General features: G+C 37.8%; 1 protein-coding gene across 2 annotated transcripts in view; it reads left to right on the forward strand.

Annotated features, from left to right (window-relative positions):
- The first annotated feature begins 23,303 nt into the window (after positions 1–23,303).
- The window catches only part of tpk1 (thiamin pyrophosphokinase 1), a 163,464-nt gene continuing 161,986 nt past the window's right edge, over positions 23,304–24,781 (forward strand). Inside the window, exon 1 of one of the 2 annotated variants that reach the window (XR_015524385.1) lies at positions 23,304–23,358. The gene's annotated coding sequence lies outside the window, so the exon portion shown is untranslated. 2 annotated transcript variants of the gene reach the window in all.

Genomic DNA, 24,781 nt, shown 5'->3' on the forward strand with positions numbered 1-24,781 from the left:
TGCCAGATCCTCCAGTGTTGCCAGATCCCCCAGTGCTGCCAGACCCTCCAGTGCTGCCAGATCCTCCAGTGTTGCCAGATACTCCAGTGCTGCCAGATCCTCCAGTGTTGCCAGATCCTCCAGTGCTGCCAGACCCTCCAGTGCTGCCAGATCCTCCAGTGTTGCCAGATCCTCCAGTGCTGCCAGACCCTCCAGTGCTGCCAGATCCTCCAGTGTTGCCAGATCCTCCAGTGCTGCCAGATCCTCCAGTGTTGCCAGATCCTCCAGTGTTGCCAGATCCCCCAGTGCTGCCAGACCCTCCAGTGCTGCCAGATCCTCCAGTGTTGCCAGATCCCCCAGTGCTACCAGATCCTCCAGTGCTGCCAGATCCCCCAGTGCTGCCAGACCCTCCAGTGCTGCCAGATCCTCCAGTGTTGCCAGACCCTCCAGTGCTGCCAGATCCTCCAGTGTTGCCAGATCCCCCAGTGCTACCAGATCCTCCAGTGTTGCCAGATCCCCCAGTGCTGCCAGACCCTCCAGTGCTGCCAGATCCTCCAGTGTTGCCAGACCCTCCAGTGCTGCCAGATCCTCCAGTGTTGCCAGATCCTCCAGTGCTGCCAGACCCTCCAGTGCTGCCAGATCCTCCAGTGTTGCCAGATCCTCCAGTGCTGCCAGACCCTCCAGTGCTGCCAGATCCTCCAGTGTTGCCAGATCCTCCAGTGCTGCCAGACACTCCAGTGCTGCCAGATCCCCCAGTGCTGCCAGATCCCCCCGTGCTGCCAAACCCTCCAGTGCTGCCAGATCCTCCAGTGTTGCCAGATCCCTCAGTGCTGCCAGATCCTCCAGTGCTGCCAGACCCTCCAGAGCTGCCAGACCCTCCTGAGCTGCCAGAGCTGCCAGCGCCGCAGCAAGAGCCAACGCCGCAACCAGCACCTCAGCCAGAGCCGACGCCGCAGCCAGCGCCTCAGCCAGAGCCGACGCCGCAGCCAGCGCCTGAGCTTCCCGAACGGCCGCCGCCGCCTGAGCTTCCCGAACGGCCGCCGCCACCACCTGAGCTTCCCGAACGGCCGCCGCCGCCCCCTGAGCTTCCTGAACTGTCACAGCTCCTCGCCTTGCCGGTTCCAGCTCGGCTCCTTGCCCTGTCAGCGCCATCCAGACAGCTCACCCGGCCGGCGTCATCCAGACTCCTCGCCTTGCCGATCCCAGCCCGGCTCATCGCCTTGCCGGCTCCCTACAAGCCTCCAATCCTGCCGGCTCCTCGCAGTACTCCAGGTCCTTCGCTGCCACACGATCCAGGACCACTGCAGCTCTACTCTCCGGGTCTTCCGCAGCTCCACTCTCCAGGCCCTCCGCAGCTCCACGCCCCAGGTACGCCCCAGCTGCATGGTCCTGGCCCTCCATCCCTCCCCCTGTTCCACCTCTGCTCCGCCTCCCGCCTGAACAGTAGTGGAGTGTCTGGAATCCACTCTAGAGGGGGGGGCTATGTCACACAACCAGCGATCGCTTTCCAGAGATCCCTGGTTCTCACACGAACTTCAAGACTACACTTCCGCCTTTCCCAGGACTACATTTTCATACATGCACTGCTCCCAGACACCCATGCTCATTCATCTAGCTTGATTGCACACACCAGCTGAACCTTGTCATAGTTTGATAACATACCATACATAAACCACTCATTCACTCACCCTGGTTGCCGAGTCTTGTTTTCCCAGTGTGACATTACAACGCGTTTCTCCTTGTCTTGTTTTCTCCGTGTTTAGACCCTAGCCTTGTTTACCCTTGTTCTCTAGTTTAGCCGCCTGCCTTTTGACCTGTTGCCTGTTTATACCGACTACGATTCTGGACTGCCTTAACATACCCGTTTGCACCTGTATGACCACTGCTTGCCTGACGCTGAATAAACCTGCACATTGGATCTTACCTTCTGTTGTGAGTGTCACTCCCCCCAGTCGTTACAATTATTAAGCATGTTTCAAATGCACTTAAAGGTCAAGAATACAGCATTTGTAGAGTTAATGCTTAACAAATAATGAATTAGCTATTTGCTTATGCCTAATAGATGAATCATAGTTTGTAGTTATTATAAAGTGTTACCTAAATGGTTTTTATTTGTACATTTTTATACTGATTTGGACTAAGCCTGTCACAACATCAGATTTTTCGCTACACAATTATTAAATCCAAAATATTCACAGTAAATTTATTGTGGAGAATGAATAAACAAATAAATAAATAGATAAATAGATAAATAAATAAATACAATTATAACAAAAACAACAACAATAATAATAATGCCAGTCTAGGTTAATAATAAATAAAAAATAAACCATAAACGTTTCTTGAAATAAATATAAGGATAAATTCATTACTTCATCCTCAGTTTAATCTCAATTTCAGAAGTTGCCACAGTAGAATGAACCACCAACTATTCCATCATATGTTTTATGTTGAGGAGCCACAACCAAGTATTGAGAAAACACTCTCATAAACCCATGATGGACAGGGGCCAGTAGGCAAATTTGGCCAGGATGCTGAGGTGAAACCCCTAGTTTTTTTAAAGGACAACCTGGAATTTTTAACGACCACAGAGTCAGGACCTCAGTTTAATGTCTCACCCGAAAGACGATGCACACTGAACAGTATAGAGTCCCCATTAAAACCCACACAGACCACAGGTTGACCGCTCTCTGCTGGTCTCACGGACACCACTAGCTTTGTGGTCTCTTTTCCAGGTACTGACCGAACGCAGCCTTGCTTATAGCTTCAGTGGGTGACCATTTGACAGTTGCAGAGAGCTAGCTGCTGGCCATTTAGTTTATTCAGTTCACCTATACCGCATGTCTTTGAACTGTGGGGGAAACCGGAGCCCCCAGAAGCACACGCAAACATGGGGAGAACATGCAAATGTCACACAGATGCCAACTGGCCCAGCCAGGACCTGAACCAGTGACAGTGTGAGGCAACAGTGCTAACAACTGAGCCACCTTGTCGTCCTATAAAATTAATATAACGGAGTTTAAAAGTTTCTATATTTATATAGCTCTTTTATGTGAATTATGTATAAAGTTTTTCTATATTCTTTCCTAATGTTTATTCGATCTGAATAAACATTAATGGCATAAATGAGTCTACAAATGCAGCTGATGAGGAACGTTTATACTGTAGCTTTTACCATGTTTTTGTTAAGTTTAAGTGTAAGTGTATTCATACTTATTCATGACTCAAAATGAAGAAAAACATTTTTTTGGAGCGATTGAAGAAGTTTTATGTGGTAATTCATCATGTTGTTCAAAATACGGAATGAAAAATGCAAGTGCTTCATTTCGTGAGTCACTGGGGCTCTAAAGATGAGAAACTCATTTCGTTTTACAGATTCCCTGTGTGGTGGATACAGACAAACACTAAACATGTCAAAATATGTATATATGTGATTTTATAAAACACATTCTGTTTACAAATTCACATGGGCTTATTTTCTTCATATTTTCATCTTGAATTCCAGATGAGAACTCAGTAATCATGTTATTTTCTTTTCTTCAGTGCAATGAGCATCCGTACATTTTCAAGAGTTAAAAGCAAAAAGGAAAAAGCTACAAAGTAATAAAAAGTGCCAAAAAACTCCAGTAGCTTAATAAATATATAAAATATCACAGTATGACACAATGACATGTGCAAATGTTTCTGCTATTTGCTTCAGTATCCTCTGACAACTCAGCCAACCGTCTTTGCTCTTTAAAAACAGGGAGATTTCAGCATATTGAACTCAGCCAGTCATCCTGTTTAGTATTCTGTTCTCAAACTGAGCCAAGCATATGTAGCTTAACTTGACCTGCCAACATAGATTCTATGCTTGAGGAAGCACAGGACTTGCTACAACTCAAAATTATTTTTTAGGTTCTCCACGGCATTCTGATATAGAATGTGAAGCGAAGCCTTGGGAGTCTTAAATATTAAAAGTGCGATTATGAAAAGAGTAATTGATAACTCACTGTTGAATTATTAGAATATAAAGGAGAGTTGGCTTGTGTCAGTAATCAGTAGTTCAGTGTACATCAATAACACCTAAAAATGTTGTTTATATGTTTTATTTGACTTTTGACAAATTTATTTTTAAATTTTTCATTCCAAGCATGTTTTGCTAATTCCAAAACACATATTAGAGCTAAAAATTAATGTTTCTACCAGATTTACAGTTTGATTGATTGATGAATTGATTGATTGATTGATTGATTGATTGATTGATTGATTGATTGATTGATTGATCGATTGATTGATTGATTGATCTGTTTAATTTACAAACTCATGGGGCAGTGATTTTGAGTTTGCTGCGTGTCCAACGAAGTGTTTTTTTTTTTTTTTGCTGCAGAAACCCAAATGCTGTTCTGAAAATGTTCAGCTGTGAGCAATTCTTCAACTGTCAAAGTATTTTAAAAAGTGAAAATGCACGCTCAGTGCCTGGTTTCAAAGCCAGCATTTTATAAAGGCGGCACTTCCATTGACAACAGTATAAAACAATACTCACATATCTGCAGCACAAAAACACCAGCAGAGCATTTTTTCCCTGTTGTTAATGAAAGTGCTGCATTTTAACACATAATCCGAGGATACAAAACATTGATAGGTCAAGATTTTAGCTGCATAATCCTGAAAATAATCCTGTAAAACTCACCTGTTTTTTATTAATTTAAATCAATTCTAAAACAATCATGTTTTATTTGTGCCAGAAACTACATTGCCCATGATGCTGTGCAGAAAATTCTAATAATTCGAGAGCCAATAGTGTCAATTGCAGTCAAGATTCCAACAAATCAAGTCAATTGGCAGAACATCCCAAAAAATTCAGGCAATTCAGTCCGAAAGCCGAAATTGCATACTTCCATACAGTTCACTAAAAACAGTATACGAGCCGAGTAGTATGTTTAAAATTATAGAATTCAAAAAACAGTATGCTAGAAGTTTCCGGATGACCTACTACTTCTGGTGAGATTATAAAGTGCGCATCCGATGAACTACACTTTCCCATGATGCCACGAGTGAGAATTCATGAATAGGAGCGAAGTGACATGGATATAGTATGTCCAAGCTAAATTCATGCTATTCACATTCATATATTCAGTATATTCTGTACTTTTCTAATGGTTGTGTAGTAAATTCAAATTCGAATGTAGTAGTAACTAAGTAGTAGGCGATTTCAGACTCAGCCTTTGGTTTTTTGCACATGACTTCATTGCTAATGTATGAAATTCAGATGGAGGGCAGAAAGTGAATATTCTATAAAGAAATTAGAGCTTAATTAGAGCTTATTAGAGAAAAAAAAAAGAACTTTTCAATGTGTTGAACTATAGGCAAAAAAAAAAATGATAAAAAATAAAATCTTGTTAAACCAGGTAAAATGATACCCAAAAAAGAAGTGTGAAATCCAGGTAGAAGCATATGACCACGATGGCTTTTCTCTCCTAGTTTGCTTTTAAAAAATTCAGTTGGGTTTAGGGAAGGGGGTGAATGGGTCAGTCGATAGCAAGCTGAAATGCATGACAAGCCTACCATCTTCTATCACGGACACTTGCAAGAGGGATGTTAAAGCCTGATTTATACACATTTGCTTGAATATTAATCACTTTAATTTAATCACTTCAAGATATTTTGTCTGAAACATTTTTATGATCCATGCGTAATCTTAGGGATGATCAGATGACCAATAATTCTTGGCTAGAATTTGCAACAGCCATGGGAAAGGAACAAAAGTTTTTGTTAAAACGTCTAGAAAAATTTGAGGGATAAGTTTGTTAAAACTAAAAGAGGGGCCATGGCAAGTGGAGACTCGTGTGGTTTTAATACACAATTACAGAATATGTTTTTCCACCATTCATAGGTTAAGTGTACTTTTTAAAAATGTTATTCTTGCAGTAATAAACAAATAATTGTAGAGCAACATATGTTCTTTTGTCATTAATGTTTAACTTTTATTGGTAGAACTGTCCAAGATATGAACAAAAGCAAGGATGCATCAAAGTTTGATTAAAATAATCTTGAATGGTTATAAAAATCGTTATAATCACTCAAATGAATTATTAAGAATTATAAAAATAATTACTTTAAAAATCTTGAACGATATTAATGATATGATGTAGTTCCGGAAACTACCTACTTCTATGTTTACCCAACTGACTTTATGATAGGTTTCTTTTGACCGTCCCCTGCAGTTTTAAAGAATATCACTACAGGAAATGCGTCAAGTATAAAAGACTCAACCATTTTGTGAGGAGCTTGCGCAGTCAGCAGAGGTCCGTGATGCGGCACCAGATGAAAGTATAAATCAGCCTTGGACAGATGATGAAGAAGGACAGAAATGTACACAGCAGCCTCTGGTGGATTTACAAGAAGTATTAGAAAACGTGCTTCAGCAACAAAAACTGCACGAGAATGCAGTCCAGGGCTACATTTTTGAGAACACTGGACTACGTCTTTTTGCAGTTTGTGTTTTCCCTATCTATTAGAGGCTGCTTTGCTGCCGTCATCTGACAGTTTACAGGTGTCAGATAAATTAAACTGATAGGAAATATCAAGAAACAATGTAGAGCAGGCTCATTAGACAGTGAGATTTGATTAGTTTGTGAGCAATTTAATTTATCTGTGATAATATTGGTTTACATTCTCCTCACACACAGCTTTAGTTGCATTAAAATGTTCTGCATGAAAACAAACCCTGTATATTTCGTAAGAATAATATGCAAAGACAAATTAGGCACAGACCAAGGGCATGTGTTAAGAACATAAATACATAAATGCATGATTTTATGATATTTTTAAATGATATCAGACTAGCTGGAGGAATATGTGCTTAAAATTCTGACTCCTGTGTGCATTAAAGACGTGAAATTAGCATTTAGGTGTTGAACAATTGAAAAGTCACATAGTATGGCTTGAATCCATTCATGAGATTTGCCATTTAAAAGGAACAATATGTACATACAGAAGAGGAGAAATTGAAGGGTAGTTAGGACATTTATACATAATACATGAAGCTCTATTACTTTCTACGAAAATATTTTCTTTTAACAATGGGCAATGAAGGGTCACCGGACAATGTTAAATTAGATAATGAAGGTCGTTCAGCCTGCTGTCAAATAATGTTCAACTTATGCAGCATTTATGAGAGTAATACAGCTGATAGCATTATCAAGGATGTGATTTTAAATATTAGGAGATTTAATTTCCTTTGCATTCTTTCTCAGATATGAAGTATTATGCCAAGACAAAGCTATTTTAGTCTTACACTATGTGCTTTTTAAAGGTGAATGGGTGACATATATTGTAAGCATTGGTTCTGGAAATTTTTAGTTTTAGTTTTGCTTGTTTTTTATTATCAGTAGGTCTAATTAAAGTTATAAATCGGACTGTATACTTTCATTCATTCATTCACTTTCTTGTCGGCTTAGTCCCTTTATTAATCTAGGGTGGCCACAGCAGAATGAACCGCCAACTTATCCAGCAAATTTTTACGCAGCGGATGCCCTTCCAGTCGCAACCCATCTCTGGGAAACATCCACACACACTCATACACTACGGACAATTTTAGCCTACCCAATTCACCTGTACCCACATGTCTTTGGACTGTGGGGGAAACCGGAGCACCCGGAGGAAACCCACGCAAAGGCAGGGAGAACATGCAAACTCCACACAGAAACGCCAACTCAGCCGAGGTTCGAACCAGCAACCTTCTTGCTGTGAGGCGACAGCACTACCTACTGCGCCACTGCCTCACCCGGACTGTAAACTTAAAAACTTTAATAGGCAACCTATGATGAAAATCATCTTTTGCGAGCTGTTTGGGCAGAACTGTGTGTAGGTATAGTGTGTCCATAGTCACACTGGAGTGATATAAAAACAATAAAGGCTTGTATACACTGGAACACTTTGTTTTTATTATTAGCGTTTTTTAAAACGTTTTCCGGATTCAAACCCAATCGATTTGCACTGCCATCGAGCCGAAGAATATATAAAATCACTCCCTGACGTTAGATTGTGCTACACAACTTTAAGCTTCTAACACCAGATAATAAACACAGAAGAAGAAGACAGAAAGTTGACACGCTTGTTGTTAAAGTTACTGGCCATTTAAACAAGCATAGATGCTTCAAGTAGCAGATCCAACTATCTATTAGATTTTCACTGACGGCCAAGACGTTTTAGCCAAAAGGACTATGTTTAGATGTCTATTAGACATTCATTAATTCATTTATTTTCTTGTGGTCGTAGTCCCTTTATTAATCGGGGGTCACCACAGCGGAATGTACCGCCAACTTATCCCACACGTTTTTATGCAGTATATACCCTTCTAGAAAACATCCACACAATCTAGCTGCAACCCATCTTTGGGAAACATCCACACACACACACAACGGACAATTTAACCTACCCAATTTACCTGTACCGCATGTCTTTGGACTGTGGGGGAAACCGAAGCACCCCAAGGAAACCCACGCGAACGCAGGGAGAACATGCAAACTCCACACAGAAACAACAACTGAGCCGAGGTTTGAACCAGCGACCCAGCGACCCAGCGACCCAGCGACCCAGCAACCCAGCGACCTTCTTGCTGTGAGGCAACAGCACTACCTACTGCGCCACTGCGTCACCCCATTAGACAGCTGAGTTATCTTAAATTTTGAAAAAGATGTGAAATAGGTGCAGTCTAAAATAATCAACAGATGAGAACATACTTTGAAATTATGACAATCACGCAAACAGGAACTAAACTTATAGGACTAAAGAAGAATTTAAATAGCCCAAAATAAAAAGAAAAATCCATTAAAATAAACATTTGTAACAATGAGATGCAAAATTACATTAGTTGAGTGTGTCATTAATGCTTCTTTAAAAGATGTTTTTTAAATCTCTTTGTGCTGTTTGCAGTTTTAGTTGTCGTTTTAATAGCTTGAAAATGCCATTAAAGGTTGATACTTCATGCCTTTTTGTAATCTTATAAGAACTGATTATAAACAAAATGTCAACTTAATAACACGCTTCATCCGCTCTCCACAAAAATAACATTATTTGTGTTTAGGGTCTCAGAGATCCCAGATATGAAGCATGAATGAACACGCCTGGTGGATTTTGAACATAAAATAACAGTCAATCTCAAGCAGATATGAGGGTTAAAAGCTTACAATTAAGATACAGTGGACACTAATGCTATTACTTCTAATACTACTGATAGCTATGATGATTTTTTTTAGAGGGATTGGTTAATGTTTGCGATTTCCATTTCGTTATCTACATTGTAGCAGCACAATGCACAGCATGTGAAGGAAGCTCTTCATAATTTTCTAAGATGTTTGAAGCATTGCCATTACCCTATGAAACTGTCTCTGGTGCAACATGAAATAAGTTTTTGATACAAAAATGGGGAGAATTTAAATGACTGTGAAGACGATCACAAATTTACCATAAAATGCAATTTTGAAACAATTTTCAGCTCTGCTTATTGCAGAGGCGCACAATCTGAGAGTTCAGTGTTTCATCTACACATACTTTCAGTCTCCTCGGATACTTCAATCTGTGTGTGTTCCGATTCAGCAATATCAGTTACCCGCAGACAGGATCCATTAAAACATGTCTGATGCAGAATCACAGTTGCAGCTTAAGAGGCACTATAAGCATTATTGACCTGCTGAGAGCCTGCGGTTGTGGAAATTGCACTGCACGCGTCTTAGACTCTAAGTTTGAATTTATATTAATGTTTATGACTTTTTAATTTTAAGATTTACCACATACAAACAACAATTGTTTTTCTTAAAGATGATCAGTGTTTTGGTCTGCACAAATGTGCTGGGGGTGTTGATGTGAGAATATAGGAACATTTTATTTAGCAAAGCTTACTTAATGGCAGGGTCATTTATGTCAAAGTTGATATTTAGCCGCACCATGTTGGTGTTTCGTAACATCTCATTTTTACGGGGTGGGTTGTTAGCCAAACACTTAACCCCCAACCGGGATGACATCCACACATTCAATACACTACAGATAATTTACCTTACCCAATTCACCTATAGCATATGTCTACGGCACAGAAATGCCAACTGACTCAGCTGGAGCTCGGACACTATTGAAAGTGTTTAAAATATCTGTATATGTTGTCTGTGTTATAATAAACACCTAAAAAAAGAGGCGCTTTTTGTATTTTTTTTTTATTAACTCAAATTTGAAAGTGTACCTTTTAGTTTCTGTGTGGTCTAGTGTGCTGTAATTAATTTTGGTGGTTCCTGCACATGTCTGTAATCATAAGAAAACAGAAAAATGTTTCTAGCATAATCTGTGCAAAAGTTATTGTAATCCAACTGATGAGAGGTGCTGTACAAGCCACAGGGATCAATCATTGTTTTTATTTTTCACTAATCTTTTGTTTGATCAAACATAATTCACTGTGTTTGGACCTAGTCAGATATATAAAAGGATTACTTATGCACATCACCTCAAAAACAGAGGAGAATGGCCCTGAAGTGCACCGCATAAGGTAAGAGATGACAGCTGAGTACTATCTAGGGCTGCTTATTGATCATGAATGTATTTTTTCACTTCTGCACCATGGAAACACAGCAATTCATTTAACAACTTTTTAATATGTGAACATAATTCAGTGTAAAGAATGCTAGAACCATGTAAGCACCGGCAAAAGCTTTCATTTAAGCTCTGAGTCATATGAACCATTTCAAAAATATGCAAATAAACCAATGTTCAATACCCAGCTCAGGTATCCAAAATAGTGTCTATTTAAGTGTAAGTAACTTTTGTACAGTAGAATAAAAAGTGATGCATATGTGCATAAAATATAGATTCTACACTTTCAAACGAAACCACATACGGGGGTCTGGTGCAATGCTAGCCTTTTAAATATGAAAGCGAAAGTTAATGACGTCACAAAGAGGGTACGCAGAGTTTAACATAGGTCTTAATTTTCCTATCCATGTAACATCCGTCCAGTCCTTAACATTCCACCTCAATAAAATTTTCAAGAAAAAAATATTTTTTACTTCCTTACAATAACATTTGTTTTTAATGATTATTTAAATGTTTTAACTGGGCCATTAGAAAAGTTCCTTAGCGTTTAGCCCTGTGTAAGTCTTAAATTACATTTATAATGATCTTAAAAAGTCTTAAATCTAAATCCATCTATCTATAACTAACTATCTCTGTGAAAAACTGAAAATGTCAAAAAAAAAAAAAAAAAAAAAAAAAGGCAGTCTAGACCAGGGGTGGCCAATCCTGTTCCTGGAGATCTACCTTCCTGCAGATTTCAGTTGCAACCCTTATAAAACACACCTGTCTGTAATTATCAAGTGGATTTCAGGTCCTAATTAATTGGTTCAGGTGGGTTTAAACAGGGTAGGAGCTAATCTGTACAGGAAGGTAGATCTCCAGGAACAGGATTGAGCACCCCTGGTCTAGACACTCATTTGTTCATAAAACTCCACATTTCAAGTGCCTTTTAGTCACAGGCGGTTGCTTCTCACACAGGGGCTGTATATGCAAATGAGGGACCGATCGTAACTAATGCTTTTACCTTCTGATTACATGTACAAAGTGCAAAAGTCAATCAAAGGGTTTCTGTAGAATGTTTTTATGAAGTGTGATTATAAAAAAATAGAATTAATTCATTTTTACTATTCGAGGATGGTTATATTCACACACTTCTGCCACACAACTATGTTTAAATCCCATATAAAAGTGATTTTTGCATAATAGGTTATCTTAAAACGTTGTGGAATCAAAGGCATAGAATTGTCGGATATCAAAGGCGTAAATAATCAATCCATGCTGCCTTGAAAAATCAATCAGATGAAGCTTTCTAAGTAAACAGGATGTGACATGATTGGATTCAGACATGCTGATTTCATACCTCCAAAATTTCAGTTTTTAGCTGCAAGTTTTGTTTTTTAATCAGTCGACCGACTGAATGATTCAGTGATTGACTCATTAGGATGGTTGTTTCTTTTTGATTGAATAAATCAATTAAACTATTATTTTCTTCACTCAAGAGAAAGGTTTGTTTCTGAATTTAATTTTAGTATTATTTACAACTAAAAACATCTTTACAGGATAATTGTGTTTTAATTACTTTCTCCTGCTCATGCACTTAAAAACAACTTCCCTTTACACTGGTATATTTCCCACGGTGTTTAAGCAGGCTCTTTACTTCATAAGAAACCTACTACAAACCACTTTTGGAAAACTTCAGACTGGTATCGCTAATTCTGACATTGCTAAAACACAACCAAGTATTTTTCCTATTTTTAAAAATAACAACGTCCCGGACAGCAAACAATCTGGCTTCAGATGGGGACATTGAACAGAAACTGCCCAGCTCTTACAGATGTTGAAGCCCTGAGATTGGCAAAAGCAGCTTTCAGATCTTCAGTACTCAACTTGTCTGTTGCATTTGACACTGTTAACCATCAAATCCTCCTATCAACTCTCATGACAAAGGCGATCTCTGGAACTGTACTTAAGGTAGATCCATCAGAGTCTCTTGTAGGCGTGAAGTGTCTAAATCACAGAATCTTGCCACTGGGGTGCCTCAGGGCTCATAGCTTGAACCACTTATCTTCTCAATCTAAATGGCATCACTAGGATCTGTATTACTGTATTCTGATGACAAGGCTCTACCTCTCATTGTGGTCTGATGACCTGACAATGGCTCTATATACTGTACATCAGGTACAACTGATTGTACCTGATTGATTATGACTCTGTGTTTTGATCAAATCGGCTGACAGAATAATTTTTAGATCTACGAGTGTAGCAATAGTTGATACTGTATATCTGTTAATTAGGGGTCAATAGTAGGCACCTATTGTATCTATTCCAGTTCTTCTTCTTCTTCTTGTTCTTCTTCATCTTCTTCTTCTTCTTCTTTCAAGCTGCGAGTTAATGGCAGCCCTGTAAACCTTTTGTGGCATTTGCGCCAACTTTGAAACACTGATAAAGGACAGTCTGATCTTCAATCACAACAAATTTGTACTCTCTAACTCAAACTTTCTAGCGCCATAACTTTTCCAGTGTTACACTTATGTTTATTACTTTTAACTCAAATGGACCACAATCAAAATTCCTTGGCTCAAGTCGATTCAAACGCACCCTAAGACGTTATTTTCTGTTATTTTCAATTTTTAGGTCTGTCATTGCCGCCTCACACTGACCACATCATAAAAACTTGGCAGCGCCACCTATGGTTCAACTGTTATAAGACATTCATTAGCCATTATTAATAATGCTTACAAATTTGGTAATAACTTTTGACTGCATATGCTCATTTTGATGAAAATGATCTCTAAATTTTCTTTTTGAGATAAGATATTTCTTGTGTCGTGCCAACAACACACATACCAATTATGCCATAATTTGTCAACTTCCTGTCCGCCATTTTGATTTTGTTTGTACCACTCTTTTTTTAACTCCTCCTAGACCGTTGATCCAATCTTCACCATATTTGACTCGGAACATCCTTAGACAATATAGAGCAAAAGCTATGGAATTGTTGTCATTAGGCATATTTGCAAACTTGATGTAATGCTGCCAGATTACATTACAGGCTGAATCACTGCAACGGTTTGAAGTATTGAAACCAAACGTAATTTGTGTGATCTAGACCTGACATTGACCACATTATGTCCACTTGCACCACCTTCTTGGTAAAATTGACAACCAATTAAATTCCATCAGTAGAAATCATTAAAAAATTTGTCAAATGACCTTTGAATAGTTTTGTCTATTGTCGTGAGACTGCTCTAGCAGAATCCTTGGATTTTTAAAAAAGGCTAGAGAGAATAAAACTACACCATGGTATAATAGTCATACTTGTGCGCTCAAAACAGCAACCCGCGCCCTGGAACGTAAATGGAAAAAAACTAATTTAGAGGTCTTTAGAATTGCGTACAAAGACAGTATGTCCAGCTATAGGAGGGCTCTAAAATCTGCCAGGACCGAGCACCTGCGCACACTGATAGAAAATAATCATAACAATCCTAGATTTTTATTTAACACCATCTCTAAATTAGCAAATAATCGGTCATCCTTGGAACAAACTGTTCCACCGCAAATTAGTAGTGATGACTTCATGAATTTTTTCAGTGATAAAATAGAAGGCTTTAGACAGAAAATAGGAGATGCCAAACTTTCTGCACCGGCTTATACTCCAAATCCTGTAAATATTTCATTGAATCATATAAATAACCTACACTGCTTCAAAATCATAGAACACGAAGAGTTAGTAAAAATTATAAATAGCTCTAAACCAGCTACGTGTATGCTGGACTCAATTCCAACAAAATTACTGAAAGAGCTGCTACCTGCTATAGGAGAACCTCTTCTTAACATTATCAACTCTTCTTTATCTATAGGCCATGTTCCAAACTCTTACAAGCTAGCTCTTATTAAGCCTATTATTAAGAAACCGCAACTAGACCCCAACAACTTAGCTAACTATAGGCCTATTTCAAATCTTCCATTTATGTCTAAAATACTAGAAAAAGTTGTTTCCACTCAATTATGCTCTTTTCTGCAGACGAACAATATTTTTGAAGTGTTTCAGTCAGGTTTTAGGGCTCATCACAGTACAGAAACCGCCTTAGTGAAAATAACCAATGCTTTACTCTTAGCTGCTGACCGAGGGTGCGTCTGGCTATTAGTTTTACTCGATCTTAGTGCGGCATTTGACACCATTGACCACAATATCCTCATAAATCGCTTAAAGTCTGCAGGTGTCCAGGGACAGGCTCTACAATGGTTTAATTCATGCTTAACTAACCATTACCAGTTTGTGAATATCAATGAACAGCTTTCACAAGTCAGCGCAGTAAAGTATGGGGTGCCTCAAGGATCAGTTTTAGGCCCTTTACTGTTTACAATTTACATGCTACCTCTGGGAGACATTATTAGAAGACATGGGATCAGCTTTCACTGCTATGCAGATGATACTCAATTATAAATTTCAACTAAACCTGACGAGACGTCTGAACTGTCTAAACTAACCGAGTGTATCAAAGACATTAAAGACTAGATGACCAACAATTTTCTTCTCTTAAACTCCAACAAAACAGAATTATTACTTATTGGGCCTAAATCTTGCACACAGCAGATCTCGCAACTCAATCTACAATTAGAGGGATACAAAGTTAGCTTTAGCTCTACTATAAAAGATCTGGGTGTCATATTAGACAGCAATCTAACTTTTAAAAACCATATATCCCATGTCACAAAAACTGCCTTCTTTCATCTGAGAAATATCGCTAAATTACGAAATATGCTATCCATCTCAGATGCAGAAAAGCTAGCCAATGCTTTTATGACTTCGAGGCTGGATTACTGTAATGCTCTATTTGCTGGCTGCCCAGCATCCTCTATTAACAAACTTCAATTAGTACAAAATGCAGCAGCCAGAGTTCTGACCAGGTCTAGAAAATATGATCATATCACCCCAATTTTATCCTCCTTACATTGGCTGCCTGTTAAGTTTCGTATTGAATTTAAAATATTACTTCTCACCTATAAAGCTCTAAATAATCTAGCTCCTGTTTATCTAAGCAACCTTCTGTCTCGCTACAATCCAACTCGCTCTTTAAGATCTCAAAACTCAGGGCTTCTGGTAGTATCTAGAATAGCAAAATCAAGTAAAGGAGGTTGAGCCTTCTCTTTCATGGCTCCTACACTCTGAAATAGCCTTTCTGATAACGTCCGAGGCTCAGACACACTCTCCCAGTTCAAAACTAGATTAAAGACCTATCTGTTTAGTAAAGCATACACTCAATGCATCACCTAGCGGGTTCCACACAGGCTTCTGCATCTTGCTTATATACACTTTGAACAGCAGCTACGCTAATTTTTCTCTTTATTCTCTATTTCCACCTGGGGATACTCATCCCGAGGTCCTCAGATTATGCGGAGTCACTGATTGGATCCAAGACCAGCGACGAGATGATCCCAAGGATTCCATATCTGGGAGCAGGCCATATCCTGAGCTGCTGCTGCGCTGATGGTTGTGGGGAGTGGAGAACATGTGTTTGATTCCAGCGACGCGAAGGGACAGACGAGTCTTCATTGAGGCCATCTTCCAGCCTCCACCACGACGACTGAAGCTCTGCACAAGACTTTTGGCCAGCGGAGAAATTAAAATGGTCGTGCCCAACTGAGTCTGGTTCTCTCAAGGTTTTTTTTCTTCACTCCGATCAGGTGAAGTTTTTTTCCCTCTCCACTGTCGCCACTGGCTCGCATGGTTCAGGATTGGTAGAGCAACGCATCGATGAATTGGCTCTTCAGTGTTTGAACTCTCAGTAATTATTAAATCACACTGAACTGAGCTAAACTGAACTGAACTGAACTTAAACACTAAAAACTGAACTACACTGTTCCAGTTACTATGACCATTTATGTGAAGCTGCTTTGACACAATCTATATTGTAAAAGCGCTATACAAATAAAGCTGAATTGAATTGAATTGAATACAGAGAACATTAATATAATTTATTTTCTAATTGACACAACTTTCTGTCCACCATCTTGAATTAAACAGAAAATCTGTTGTTTTGAGCTCTTTATAGATTGATAGCCCAATTTCCACCAAAATTGGCTCAGACAATGCTGCCAAAAAGTTATAGAATTTTCCTATTGCTCTGTAGCTTGTTGCCGTGCTGGTTTATGATGTGGCCGCTGGGCTGCTTGGTCCCAATAATTGCTGCTTGCAGCTATATTTATAACTGATATTAACATATTGATACAGTATAATCAAAATTTACTGCCTTACTGCCTTAAAGCACAGATGTTGTCATTTTCACATTTGTCATACATTTACACATGAAAAATCAAATTGTACATCTCTCTCTTTCTCTTTTTTTCTCTGCACCATACATTTACCGTACAATAATGTTCTGCATCTTATCAGCATTTTTACTTGTGTATTTGATTTATTCCCATGAATATTCTCTATAATTTTGCAATGCTTTAAAGGTTTAATATTGTTTGTCTGGGAAGAAAATATCTCAAAATATTTCCAGTTGACAGAGGTTAACCTTGGCTAACAGAGCCTTAAGCCCTGTTATTAATACATTAATCAAGCACTTAAAAACTTGAGTCACATAGTTTTAGTTTTTTTACTCTACATAAGCTGATACACATAACCATACATTATTTATTTCTGAAATATTTATTATTTAAAGGAATGCTAACACAATACAATACCTGTAACCATCTGGTAGACCTTCTACTATATCTGACAGACAGATAAATACATCTTTTCCAGAAAAAAATAAATACATTTGACAACTGAGAGCTTTCAATAAATCATTCAAAAGAAAACACTGAGATTCTCTAAGATTCAGAGGTCAGAAATCGGCTGATGTGAATGACTGAAGCTTTTTTTTTTTTTTGTGAGGTGAAATTGGTGGTCTTGTCCTTGCTGTGTGTTTTGTTTACATGCTTTGCGCTTCAGGTCATTTAAGTGACAAGCTTCACATGCTCCTTTGAACTCTAAGTTTCTAAAAAATTACATATAAAAATACATATTTTTTGAGTACCATAACAACCAAAAACATTGGACTCACACTGTCAGCAAGGAGTTTCCAGGTATATACAATTATTTTAATTTCTTTATATTTGTTTTAATACTGTGTTGTTACCTGGATGATCCATGGCAGTTTTTACTGTTTTGTTGTTTTTGATTATCTTGTTTGTCTTGAACAGTATAGTTGTTCAATGTCCTCCAGCATCATTTGTGGATTTGAAGCATATAATTTTGACATCCATCTTTTCACTTGCTCTTACAAAAGATGAAAACAATTACTGGTTCTCAATATAGAAACATGATACATTAAGATCCAGTGGGTGTAAACTTTGGAACAGGATAACAATGATGGTAATGATAATGATTTTGTTGTTTAAAAGTCATGTATTTTCTGTTGCACTGCTCTTCATAAGTTAAAATATTTACAGTTTACAGATGATTAAAACTGTTTGTGTGAACAATTGCAATTTTAACAAAAAGTAACAAAAAGAATATGAAAAAGTATTTTTAATTGACTAAGCATGAACAATTTTACTGTTTGTGATCAATAAACAATGCAAAAACAACTTTACCTATAATATGCAGAAATGCATGTCAGTTCCACTCTTTCTATAAATCAACAGTAACAAACAAACAATATTAAGGAAAGAAAGAAAGAAAAAAAGAAAGAAAGAAAGAAAGAAAGAAAGAAAGAAAGAAAGAAAGAAAGAAAGAAAGTAAGAAAGAAAGAAAGAAAGTGGCTCAGTTGTTAGCACTTTTGCCTCACAGCAAGAAGGTCGCTGGTTGAGTCCGGGCTGGGCCAGTTGGAATTTCTCTGTGTTGTCTGAATGTTTTCATTGTGTTTGCATGGGTTTTCTCCGGGTGCTCCGGTTTCCCCAACAGTCCCAAATCTGTAATCTACTACTTGTGCTTTGAAAATGTCGTTTTAATGGGTTACTGTCATTTCATTTATTCATTCTTTTTGCATCTGCTTTTCCGGGGCTGGGTCGCGGGGGCTGCAGTCTCAGGAGACAACCCCAGACTTCCCTCCCCCCAGACACTTCCTCCAGCTCCACTTCCTCCAGCTCCTTCGGGGGGATCCCAAGGCTACCTCCTTAGGTAGACGTCCAGGAGGCATATGAAACAGATGCCTGAGCCACCTCAGCTGACTTCTCTCGATGTGGAGGAGCAGTGGCTCTATTCCGAGCTCCTCACAGGTGACAGAGCTCCTCACCCTGTCTATAAGGGTGCACCCTGCCACCCTGCGAAAGAAACTCATTTTGGCTGCTTGTATTCAAGATCTTGTCCCTTCAGTCATGACCCAAAGCTCATGGCCATAGGTGAGTGTAAGAACGTAGATTGACCGGTAAATCGGGAGCTTTGTCTTTCGGCTCAGCTCCTTCTTTACCACAATGGACAGTTGTATCGACTGCATTTCTGCTGCTGCTGCACCAATCCGTCTGTCAATCTCACGTTCCATCCTTCCCTTACTCATAAACAAAACTCCAAGATACTTGATCTTCTCCACCTGGGGTATGGACTTTTCTCCAACCCGGAGATGGCAAACTACCTTTTCCAGTGGAACACCAAGCCCCCTTTTTCGGATAAAGGTCCAAAAACCAAATATTACTGAGAGCCGTGGGCCGCAGGAAAATTTACTATATTACCATAAAGTTGTCATTGTAATTTTCTAATTTAATTCATAAGATTTAAAAGTAAGTAAAAACATTACTTTAAACCGTATTAACTAATACAGTTTAACTTTTTAAATGAGAACTTACGGCAATAAAAACATAAGCAATCACATTTATAACACAGCGGAGCTCAATGCTAAATACACTAGTCAAGCAGAATCTGCCTTTGACTTGATTTGCTCACCAAAGTTTCTGCATTGTGACGTATGTAGGCCTACATGTAAACAAAATCTGGTTCATTTTTGCAATTTAATTGAAACATTTCATTTTAGTTAGCTTTTAACAATGAAACAAATAAAGGGTTACATTAAATTTGAATTGACAATTTCGAAACATTCGCATCATTCTCCCTCTCTTCTAGATGAGATGGAGGGCCAAATCAAAAGTTACCATGGGTAAAAACTCCATGTTTGGTGTGATTTAGACAACCTGGGGTGGAGAGTGATGTCATGGCCCCTGAAATATTTTAATTATATCTAAACAACAAAAATAGATAAAGTGTTTGTTTTAACTGCACAAATCGAGCACAAACGACCTGTGCTAATTTGAAGTCATTTGAGCAACATGGGGTGAAAAGTGTCGTCACACGGTCAAAAAAATAATGCTTAATATCTCAGACCCCAAACCAGCACAAACGTTCGTTTTTATGACACAAATCAGCACAAACATAGCACAAATGAATGGCACAGTTTTGGGGATTATTTGTTTTTATGGGGTGCCAACTTCACGGAGGTCATATTTGGCCCATGGGCCCTAGTTTGTGCATCACTGTTCTAAAGGCTGCAAAAAAAGGTCTGTTTCTCATACCTCTGTTTATGACACTTTTATCTGATGTTAAAACTGTTGTTGGACAAAGTCATGCTTTCATCTAGATTGTAATTAGCTTTATCTGGAAGCCATTGCCCAGAGAAACCAATGGCAAATTGAGGCCAGTTGTTGAAGATAAAGGATTTGATCTTATCGCCCAGCAAAATTCAATCACGTGGTATATGCAATACAGAATGACAAGAGAGATTCACAGAGAGGTTGGATAACTGCAGCAGCCAAAATATTAATGATAATAATAACACATTGCACCCACTAAACACATAATTTGATTCAACATTTTAGAGTTACCAGTAAAAAAAAAGTTACAAGGACACGTCAATGATACAGCACTGCTATTGTTCCCAAACCGAGAAATGCTTTCTTAATCACATATCAGAGATGCACATAACCCAGAAAAGTTCTACACTGGTGTTCTGTGACTCCAATGATCTAGTTATGTTTATCTCTTTCTCGCCAGGCAGGACGTATCAATGTGTACGGAATGGCAGGCAACTCAGAGGATACAAGCTTTTGCTTTTCTTACCAGCTTGTCTCAGGAAATCGGCCTTATCAGTCCTGCCCAAGCTGTTATACAGCAGAATAATTTTACACCCGGCTGAGAAAGCCTTGGCGACCCTGGATCATGTGCTGCGCAGGCAAAATTTAACCTTGGTGTCCCTTATCAAATTAGAACTGCCTTTTGTTTACCACCGGCTGACAGAAAGCCATATTTGTGACAGGCTGTTTTCTCATGGTGAGGCCAAGCGGCAGTGGAGTCATTGATGGATAATTTATGATTTATGTATATGTGACAAAAAGGACTGCTATTTGTATGCCTCTGACATGAGACCAGCCTCTGGAGACCATGAGCTTTTTTTTTGTTTGTGATGTGTTATACTGAAGGTTCGAGCACTGTTTGGAGGTCATGACTTCAATTTCTCTTTTGAAAATGTGAGTATGATGCTGGGGATTTGTTTTAGAACCCTGGCAGATCAAGACTGTATTCTCATAATGTAATGCTAGATGATTATTAATGTTAAAAAGGCCTAAAAGTTTGCTTTAGTCTTGTATCAGTTGCTTTGGAGATATTAGATTACTTTTTACAATTATTAGCAATTTGAAAGAAGTGAGACAATACAAATATTTATAACTTCTGCACTGTATAACTGTAGCCCTTTTGTAATAATAATATAATGATCATGTGAAAAATATGGCACTATGTATGGTATGGGCAGGTATGGAATGTAGTATTTCACCTGTTATATATTAAACTAATTTGTATTTCACCTATTGTTACAAAATGTATATTAAGTAAACCCAAAGTGTTTATCATTGTGTGTGTCTTTTCCTTTAGATTTTAAAAAGTACACTTAAGTTTTAATGTCCTGTGTTGTTCACCGATCTTCCCTTTTTGCACTGATTGCACATGGGAAAGGTGGGTTTCTGCTATAGGCTTCATCAATCTTAAATATTGAAATGACTTAGTTGAAGATACAGTTGAAGTCAGAATCATTAGCCCCCCTGTTTATTTTTCCCCAATTTCTGTTTAATGGGGCGAAGACTTTTTCAACACTTTTCTAAACATAATAGTTTTAATAACTCATTCTTTTAAAACTGATTTATTTTATCTTTGCTTTATGACAGTAAATAATAATTTACTAGATATTTTTCAAAACACTTCTATACTGCTTAAAGTGGCATTCAAAGGCTTAACTAAGTTAATTGGGCTAACTATGCATGTTAGGGTAATTAGGCAAGTTGTTGTATAATGATGGTTTGTTCTGTAGACAGTCTGAAAAAAATTTATAGCTTGAAGGGGCTAATAACTTAGTCCCTAAAATGGTGTTTAAAAAAAATTAAAACTGCTTTTATTTTAGCCAAAATAAAACAAATAAAACTTTCTTCAGAAGAAAAAATATTATCAGACATACTGTGAAAATGTCCTTGCTCTGTTAAAAATCATTTGGAAAAAAAAAAAAAAAAATCAAAGCGGGGCTAATAATTCTGACTTTAACTGTATATATATATATATATATATATATATATATATATATATATATATATATATATATATATATATATATATATATATCACATAATATTTTAAATAACTACCATAACAATTCATTTGATTTTTGCCATGATGACAGTAAATAATATTTTACTAGATATTTTTCAAGATTCTAGTATTCAGCTTAAACTGACATTTAAAGGCTTCACTAGGTTAATTAGGTTAACTAAGCAAGTTAGGATATTGTATTGATCATTGTATTATGGTTGTTTGTTCTGTAGACAATTTTTAAAAATAGCTAATAATTTTGACCATTAAAAGGTTCATAAGAAAAAACTAAAAACTGCTTTTATTTTAGCTGAAATAAAACAAATAAGGCTTTCTCCAGAAAAATAAATAAATCAGACATACTATTAAAATGTCCTTGCTCTCTTAAACATAATTTGGGAAGTATTTAAAAAAAAAAAAAGAAAAAAAATTAAAACGGGGCTAACAATTCTGACTCTAACTGTGCGTATGAATGTATATATAAAATGAGGTTTGGATTTATTTTTGTATCATAGATGCAAGTAAGTGTTGAATTTGAATGCATTGCACTTTTCCTTTAACAAATAAGCCAAAAGAGCAAAGATACACTGTAAAATCTATGCTTTGTGTTATTAGGTATATTTTGCCACTCGTTGTTAGCTTAATTTTGTTTGAGTTTTATCCCTTGCTTTCCTCTAACCTTTTTGCACTAATCGCACATGGGGAGAAAAGCTAAAATATCAAAACACACTGTAAAATCTGTATATTAGATTTTATTGTAAACTGATCGCTTGGTGTAAATCAAAGTTTGTTCGGTTGTTAATATGTATTTATTTATTTATTTATTTATTTATTTATTTATTTATTTAAATAGGTTTATATATATATATATATATATATATATATATATATATATATATATATATATATATATATATATATATGTAAACTATCTATCTATCTATCTATCTATCTATCTATCTGTCTGTCTGTCTGTCTGTCTGTCTGCTTATGTAGAGTATATTCTCACAATAACTGTGTTTATTTACATTTTATTGTGTCCGTTTCTTTGAATGTTTGGCTTATTTATTCGCTTGTTTATTTGTTTAATATTATATACTGAACTTTCGTTCACTCATTCATAGCTGTCTGTTTGCACACTAAGGAATCAGTTTAAGTGTTCAGTCCACCTCTAGATGCCGCTGTAACAAACCCCAGACTATGTTCTCTAGCTCGAACGCTTGTCTTCGGCACTCGTTGACAGCAGACAGAACACACGCTGCTAAAGAAGACTCATTCACGGAGTAAGTACACTACATATACTGTACACATGTTGTGTCTGTTTATTTAGTGAGCTGTCTACTTAGAAGGTGATTTTGAGCATCATCTGCGCGTCAAATGTCACATTCCAGCTTTTCTACTTGGTCGCCGAACGCGAGTGTGATTTTAAGAATGCTGTCTTGTTAGTCAGCTTTGAAGGTTTTGTGACACAACCAAGCTGTCAAGCGTTCAGTCAGTGCGTGTCGCTGAATTCGCTGTACTTTTTGATTACATTTTTTAGCTTAACGTCAGAATTATGAACAAACCATTTCTCTTTGTTCATCTGTCTAGCCTTTGTGATACAATAATTACTTTTCGACACATCTAGAGGTTTACTTTAGGGACTCAAGTGCGAAAAAGTTTATGAAGTATTGAGCTGTGTTAGAAATTGGAGTGAAATCGTACCAGTGCTGAAAGCTTCAGATAATGATGTTTGACTTTCATTAAAAATACATTCTGTCTCCGAAGAAGTACTTGCTGCGTGATTTACTTGTGCATATAATGAGGGAGTTATTAAAGTTTGTAAACTGTAATTTGGGCACTCAACCTTAGAATGAACTCTGGCTCTTCTTTAAAGTACAACAAGAACTAATGTCAAGCAGAGAATTTCCCCAGACTAAGTCAGAAAGCCTTGAAATTTCAGTCAATAGAACTAATTACGAAAACACCCAGAGGGGAAGAACTACACAACGAGGGCCAAATTAATTAAAGACACAATGAAGGAAAGAAAGAACTTACTTCAGCCATTGACAAGGCTGATTTTCCAACTGTACTAGCAATCCAAAACTCACTTCTGCAACCCTGTGTTGTGAAGATAATTGTGAATTGTTCACCCTGAGAATTACCTTTAAACTGTGCTGAATGCATCAACAATTTAGTGATAGTAATTACAATTATCCCTTCATTATCTGTTTTATACAATTTGTTCAAAAATGTATCGGAAGCGACTAATACAACAAACACAGATGTATGACTATTTTTGTTTTCTGGAACGTGAATAAAAAATTGGGAGCAAGTGGACTGTAACTTTTTAATGCCATTACTATAAACTTTGAATTGTCAGGCTTCAAAAATGACTAAAGGGATCATTAAAACAGTCCAGATGACTTATACCATACATTCCAAGTATAATGAAGTCATGTGATAAGTTGCTTTGAGAAATAGACTTGTCTGTGTGAGACTGTATCTGTGCAAATAAATGAATCGCCTATTCTCTGCACTCACTGGCTACTTGTTCGAGAGGGGTCTGGATGCAGACCTGGTGCAGTGCAATCTGGGCTGCATCCTATGCTTTTTAATGGGCTCACCTAACCCCACCCCTAACCCTACCCGTCACAGTGACGTCACTAGCTCCATTTGAGTGCATTGTGTCTGACATTGCATCGCTGAGTCATGCAGTCTCAGCTT

Source organism: Danio rerio, chromosome 24, assembly GCF_052040795.2.
Source record: "Danio rerio strain M-AB ecotype USA chromosome 24, GRCz13ab, whole genome shotgun sequence".
NCBI lineage: Eukaryota > Metazoa > Chordata > Actinopteri > Cypriniformes > Danionidae > Danio > Danio rerio.